General features: G+C 41.0%; 1 long non-coding RNA gene across 1 annotated transcript; it reads left to right on the top strand.

Moving 5' to 3' along the window:
• The first annotated feature begins 205 nt into the window (after positions 1 to 205).
• Positions 206 to 2,714, top strand: LOC147250470 (uncharacterized). Its single transcript, XR_015119076.1, has 4 exons — positions 206 to 345; positions 573 to 647; positions 727 to 803; positions 942 to 2,714. It is a non-coding gene; the product is annotated as an uncharacterized LOC147250470 (long non-coding RNA).
• Positions 2,715 to 7,866: the final 5,152 nt, after the last annotated feature.

A 7,866-nucleotide genomic window follows, 5' to 3' on the forward strand; every position in this document is an offset into this window, starting at 1 on the left:
AAATCTAAAAACCAGAAGTGGAAAAGATTCTTTTTAAAAAGTGCGTGAATGAAGACTTGAAAGAGCTGGATCCCATTACACAGCAGAGCTAAATGAACTGGATCACCAAAAGGTGTTGGAATTCCCCTCACTTTTGTTGCACCTGAGTTGTAGACCAGATGATGCTGCTAACATGCCACACCCCTCTGAATGGGGAGTCACTTCCTTGTACTACACAAACATTCCTCAAGGCTGGAACAGAACAGAGGGAACATTTTTCTATGAAATACTTTCTCCAGTCCAGCTTCGCCATGCTGCTGCTGATCCTGTTTGCTGTATGTTTAGTCTCCTGTGCTGCGCAAACAAGTAAGTACACTGTAAGAATGCAGTGAAGTTTCTTAAACAGATATTATATTTAATGTGTTCAGACAGAGACAATCTTTTTAGCTGAAGTTTCAAGTGAAAATATCAATGTACAATTACTTTTTTTGTGATTTGATGAGGCTAGAATAACTTTATTTAAGGCTTTTAGTGAACAAATGGCCATTTATAAATGTTAAATGTTGTTTAATTCAGTTAAAATGTTCTCCCAGCTCCCACTCCCTCAGAGGCCATATCAACTCTGGCATATATCCCAGTTACCACACCCTTGTCTAAGTCAAACAATGGTGAGTAGATTTTCCTTCAGTCAATTTTCAGCAGGATTGAAGGCACCCTAAATAAATAATGTTTCTGTTTTTCTCACAGTTCTAGCATTTCTTCAAGCAAATGTTCAGTCCTCATTTGAGCTGAACACAACTACAATCGATCCAATTTTACAAGAGGTAACTCATCAACCAAAATGTCTTGAATTCCTCATAATCATATTATTTCTTCAACCTGATCAGTACAGCACACGATCTAATATCATTAAAATTGGATCTGACTAATTAAGATCATTGTAAATAATTTGTGTCTTTCAGCTCTATGGTATCATCCAGGGAATCCGACCAGACACTGTTTTCTCTCTCGTTGTGAAGAGCATCGCCAAAGTCTGAAACCTGTTTGGCTACTTACTCAGCTGATCCCCAGAGGAGAGCATTAAACACAAGTGTGAATGACTAGCAGGATGTAATGTGATCCAAAACCCTTGCTGAGGTGATCTTGGGCACATTTCTCCCACAGTCTTCTGTAGTTCAAATGATAATGTGACCTGAAGTGTCCCCAACAAGGACATGTAAAGAAAATATGTCACCAGTTCAGGGTGTGATGGTTGCTTTGGTAAAGGTGAATTAATTTGGTCTAACTAGCTCATGCTAGGCATATCAGGCCCACTAATGAAATCTGATCACAACTGAGTCTAAGATAACACCAAGACATCATTTGCAGTGAATACTTAATATTTTCTTTTTGAATGAGTGTTGTAGTACAATCTTTGTAAAATGAACTCATAGAAATGAAAAAGTGCATAAATATGTTTGTCTCAGAAAATCTTCCGAACAGGTTACTTGAATGTTTCCCGGCCAGAGGAAACACACAACTGTTGACATGCAGTGCACATCATTCACTTCAATATTTACCTTCCCAAACCAAGCCAGCTCTTCATTTTGGATGGTGACTGACTTCATTCTCCATTGTTCAGGTGTTGTCTGTCTGCCCACATCATTGTAAAAGTGGAAGCCAAACTGGCGCTGTCTGTGCATGATTCAAGGGTATTCCTACCATGTACAGAAAGTTTTCAAATTATCCTTCAAATAGTGGAAATTAGTCCACCTAATTTCTGTTGATTTTGTGGCTTATTGTACTAAAAGACAATATGATATATTGGCGACTCGTCCAGGGTGAACCTCGCCTCATTCCCAAAAGCTGCTGGGATAGGCTCCAGGCCCCCCCCCCCCCCCCCGTGACACTTAACAGGATAAGCGGAAGAAAATGGATGGATGGATGGAAGGACAATATGACATGTCATAAGTGTGTTTGTGTGTGTGTGTGTGTGTGTATGTGTGTGTGTGTGGGGGGGGGGATAGGCAGTCATGGTCCAACAGAAATGTTCTTTCCCATAGCAATACACACACTGTACTGTTTTTTGCTGAATCAGGGACAGACATGTTGAAAGATCTGAAAAATTGTTTTCAGCAACCTTCTCAATAATGATATTCAAGCCTCTGCATATGGCCAAATCTGAGGTATGGGCATCGTTGTGGGTTGGTCCAGTAACATGCAGAATAAAATTGATGGAAAGCTGTTTCAACTCTCTTGCCTTGCTGTCTGAGACATTCATGTGCAAATTGAAATCGCCAGAAATTAGTATTCTTCGATAATTAGTGAAACAGATTGACTGTAGTTCCGATTTTTCAGGTACAAATAAGGATTATTTCTTTGGAGGCTGATAAATAGTGATCAGAATCATAGAAAACGGACTTTCCAGTCATACTCATGAATGAGAAAGTGCCAAAGTGTAGACACTGACATTTAAAAACATCCCAGTAAATAGCTGCCAGGCATCGTCTCTTTCCCTCACATAAAGTGTGGATGACTTGGACGAGAGGCTGTAGCTAGAAGGGCAGCGCCATCTGAGCCAAGCCAAGTTTGTAGCTTTTCCTCATAGATGAGATAATTTATTGAGACAGTCTCATTTGGAAGTAGCTCCTTATTTGACAGAGTCAATTTAGTTTCTGTTAATGGCTAGGCCCTTCTGTAAGGTCTTAACCCTTCAGGGAGACTGGTATCAAATAAAATTTTCTCCTCAAAACATTCTTTGCCTGATTGTTCTATTCCCCCCATTTGTTACCACACATTTAATAGGGGAAACCACAGGAAAAAAATCTGTCGGGTACAACAGAGGACAATGGCAGGCGGTTGGTTCACTGTCATTATTGTCATAAGTCTCACAGGGGTTTCTGCAGCTTGAGGACTTCACGATCTTGCCAGTGCGCTGCCATGATCGATAAAAAGGACGTGAAGATCGCTATACAGTTTGTTTCTAAACACGATCATGCTTGCGCAGTTCATGTTAGGGTTCCCCGACTGGTGGGAGTTCCCAAGCACAGATTAATTCACCTAAGATCATACACATGTAAATTGTTTGAAAAAAGGAGTGACATAGAGTATTGGGGACATCAACAGGAAGACTGATCTAACGGCAGAGGCCAAAACTTAATCAAGAGATGAGTGAGCAGCTCTCGCAGCGCAGCCGAGTCAAATTTTTGTATTATTTATTTATTTTTCCGGAGCTTCCACAATGACAGCCTGACAGGCGGCACAGTGACAAAATTAGAATACGAAAGGAAGGTTGCGGGAAACCTGAGACAATGCGGGTTTCCTTTTTCACACTGCAGGTGAGCCAAGCAGAGCCAAGGCGAGCCACTAAACACCTGGGTCGCTTGGAGGGTCGGTGGACACAGGTTGAAATGCAGAGTCGACCCTTTCAGAGTGCTCAAACACCCTTGTTCATCTGTGTTTTTGGTGCAGCGTGAAAGGAGCTATACAGAAAGGAAAGGAGGTAGGAGGTGATCATGGCCTTGTCACTAGGTTGATGACCAATTGTGCTGGACCTGAAGTAGAGTTAGGTCCAGGCGGGTGTGAGAGTGACACAAATAGTTAGTCATGTATGGAGCTGGGTAACACCACTGATCTCCCGATACGATACGATTTCGATACACTAGGTCCCAAGTCGATCCGATTTTCGATATGATTCGATCCAATATACGATACGATATTTCAGTTACAATTTTGCCCTTTGTTGAAGCATGTGCTGGATGAGGAAGCTTTAATACTCCCACGAATGTTCAGTTGTGAGAGCGCTAGGTAAAGATAATTTGGAATAATATACACTTGTCCTTTGCAGATGAATATTTGACCGAAAGGCAGAGATTCTCAGACGATGGTAGCCTATATTAATATAGGCTGCTCTGTGTGCGGAGCCACGCCCTCACATTGTCACAATAAAATACGTCAGCAGACAATTAAGAAAAATAGACAAAACATTTGATGGATACAAAAAATTGAATAAAATCAATTGAATAAAATAACCTCAATTAAATAAGATAAAATGATTCAGATCAAATAGAGTAGAGTATACAGATAAAATGAAATAAGTTGTTCAAGTAGTTGGGCATTATGGATAAATTTGTCATCAATCTTCATGGTCATCAACTCAGTCAGTTCACAGAAATAAAAAGTAACTCCTCCAGTTGTGATTGTTTTCTTTGGAGCGCTCTGTTATTAATGACATTTTTGAACTACTTATGCATTCAGTCGGTCTATGATTCTGTGCAAGGCTTACTCTCTTTTATTATCGTCATTGTATTTTCTTTTTTACTCACTATATGATTCAACTTGTCATACGTCTCTATTCGAAGGTGTTCTGTGGTAGACAATTACACTGTTCTTCATTTCCCCCCAGTGATTCTAAAATCAATCCTGTGGTTTGTTTAGGAAAGCCATGAATGCATACTAACCCCTACTGTCTGTACCAGACTTAGCAAAGCTTCACCTCATCATCCTGGCCAGACTACAAGTACATAAACAAATCACATACGTGATTAAGAGAGGATGCGCTGACTAAAGTCGGCCACGCTTCGCCTTTTACCTACTTTGAATTTCTTAATTCTAATTTTGTGCAATACCTCCACAGTTTGCTAGATCTATGATCAAACATATCAATAGCTTCACTCTCACTCATTGTCTTCCGCTTATTCCTTAGTATTAAGGGTCGTGGGGGGTGGAGCCTATCCCAGCGTCTGTGGGCGAGAGGCGGGGTTCACCCTGGACAGGTCGCCAGTCCATCGCAGGGCCAACATAGAGAGACGAACAACCATTCACACTCACATTCATACCTACGGTCAATTTAGAGTATCAATCAGCCTCGTCCTCTCTTGATGTCTTTGGACTGTGGAGGAAGCTGGAGTACCAGAGAGAACCCAGCAGGAACAGGGAGAACATGGAGACTCACACAGAAAGATCCCGTGCCCGAGCCAGGGATTGAACCCAGAACCTTCTTGCTGTGAGGCCACAGTGCTGACCACTGCACCACCGTGCAGCCAAATTGTAACATAAAATTATTCAATTATGCTTTTGTTTATAACAAAAGTATTTAGTTCATGTTCCCTGATTCTTCTCAAAAACATTACGTTTTGGCTACACAACGAAGCCCGATAACAGTTGTGATTGCTGACTGTCTGCCTGCGAGCAGACAAGTTGCACCTGTGCAGCTTGTAATCTGTCCCATGTCCATGGGGCAAGCGGAAGGTGGAAAGAATTAATGCTGACAATGCCACCTGGGGAGTTTCGCCCCAGGAAATAGTTAAATACTCTGACAAAGCCTAGATGGATATTAAAGTGCGAGAGACATTTTTATGAGAATATATGTTTATTAAAAAAAATAAAAAATTTCACCATTAATCAATAAAATACATTCATTTACATTGGCTGAGTAATATCCAAACTGGGGCCAAAATGAAGGGGGTGAACAGGGCTGGGGGCTCACCACAGCAGCCTAATCTCAAATCATGGAAGGACTAAACCAACAACAAAAAAAACCACCCGTGGCACTGCATACACACACACATAACAGAGGACAACAAATAAACCCAAATAAACACAAAAAAACAAAAGTCAAGTCAATTTTGTAAAGTAAATAAATGTACATAAAATTCCCATAATGTGACATTCTGTGTGGCGAACACCATGGGCTGTGACTCTCACCCAGCAGGGCTGGGAGCTAGCGGTGTGGTTTACATTTTTGGTAAAGTTGCTCCTGTTGGAGTTGGTTTTTGGTTGGGAATTAAAGTTAAAACTTCCCTTTGACTCCTGACTTTTCCTCATCCTGCCACAAGATATTTTTAAATGATTAGGATTTTGGAGGGATCTGTGTCAAACAAGGCTGCTATGCAGACACTAGCTTCCTTCACCAAATATCATGCTTCCAGTGATTTGAGGATTGCAATTGATCATATTGTAATTAAAATAAAATCTCAACTAACTGCTCAGCCAGAGTAAGTAACAATAGACTTTTGGCACAAAGTTGCAGTTCTACATGTCTGTCTGCATGTCTGCAAGCCATCTGGATATCACTTATCCATTTTTCTTTTCCATAGAAGTTATCAACAGTGTTACATTTTCCAGATCTACTCCTGTCCTAGCAGATCATGTTGACCACACTGCTCTTTTTTAGGGCTTGAGCCTGAAGGTACTTTGAAATAAAGTAAAAAAACAAAAAAAAACAAAACAGAACTCTTCAACACTTGTACCTTTCTCTGAAGGCTTTCTCCACATTAAAGCATGAAGCATAGGGAAAAATCAACTGCATGAGCCCTTGGGCTCTTAAAGGTACTATAATGCCATCTTGTGGCTGAATGAAAGTATTGCTCAATACTTAATCTTTGGGAAGATGACAGTACAGTTCTCTGTAGCTATGAAATAGTTCAAAATGAAGTTCAGTTTTTGTCAAAGAGGAATGTAGGAGACATACAGGCTAAGAAGGAGGGGCGTGGTGTGCTTGAGTGTGTGTGTGTTGCATAGGGGTTGGTTCACGGGGGAGTAGGCGTGTGTGCGTGCAGAGGTGCGTGTGCATGAAGGTGGGCACTCGCCGGGAACACAGAGGAGAGAGAGTCAGGGTCGGGTAGTAGCCGTAGTTTTTGTTGATCGCGACCCACTCATTCATTCATCACCCTTTTCCTGATTAATGCACTGGTTTCATTTTTTCATGAATCCATCCTTGATGCGCTGTGATAGCTCTGTGCTGGTTGTTTCATAATAAATGCACCAAAACGCCTTTGGATCTCAGCGTTTCTGTCAGCTTGGCCTCTGGGAGCGCGTCATAAATCTACGAAGATGAGGACCCTACCTCACATTCTCAGCGGCTAAAAGGATCGTGCAGGAATCCGCAATAAGGAAGTTAAATTTGTTGCTTAGGCTCTTTCTTTAGAGTAAAAATGCAGTGGGTTATTCTTTTTATTTGTCTGGTCATACTCTATCCTGTATGGAGTTCTGTCAGATTCTCATCTTGGGCCCAGGATCCTCTGAGATACTGGGACAACCAAAAGACTATATATATCCAAACCTCTACCAGCTGTCTTTACAATTTTTCTGCACTCCAGCCTCATCTGTGCCATGTGAGTGGGTGTCTTCTACAGCTGGAGAAGTTTTATCAAAAAAGCCTCACAGACTTAATTTCAAAACGTTGGAAAAACTTATTTTTTTGAATAAAAATTTGTACAAAAAAACCCCCCAGTCAATAAGCATCCTCATTCACAACACGTTCACTTCGATTTTTACGTTATGATACATGTTCACATTATTTATTGACCATATCTAAAAATATCAAAGATATCTTAAATTTAAATAAAGATATGAATAATACAATGTAAAATACAATGACTTAAATTATACTATTGTATACACTAGGTCATCAAATCAGTTTCAGTCGAGTCTGTCAACTAGGTTGCCTGTAGGGATTTTTACGGTCCAGCAGGTGTCAGTATTCAACACAGTATCAATACACTTTGGCAATGTGTCGAAACGCTTCATGATGCCTCATCTACCCATCACGAACTGTAGGTGTGGCTGTGAGAGTGAATGATTGTCTGTCTCTATGTGTTGGCCCTGCGATGGACTGGCGACCTGTCCAGGGTGAACCCCGCCTCTCGCCTGGAGGCTGCTGCGATAGGCTCCACCCCCCACGACCCTTAATAGGATAAGGATAGGAGAAAATGGATGTCAAGTCTAGTCCAGTGTAGTTGACTATTAGAACTACTTCATGACTTAACTTATTCTAAGTGTTTTCTATATTCAACCGAAAAGCAGGAAGATTTGCCTAAACTATTAACAAGCCTGTGAATTGTATCAGATAAAAATGGTCCTGGTCTTTTGACCCTAGAAACACACTGATCCCGTATTGTGCATGGT

The sequence above is a fragment of the Aulostomus chinensis genome, chromosome 13 (assembly GCF_037954235.1).
Source record: "Aulostomus chinensis isolate RoL2024-O1b breed Wild chromosome 13, RoL_Achi_v1.0, whole genome shotgun sequence".
Taxonomy (NCBI): Eukaryota; Metazoa; Chordata; class Actinopteri; order Syngnathiformes; family Aulostomidae; genus Aulostomus; species Aulostomus chinensis.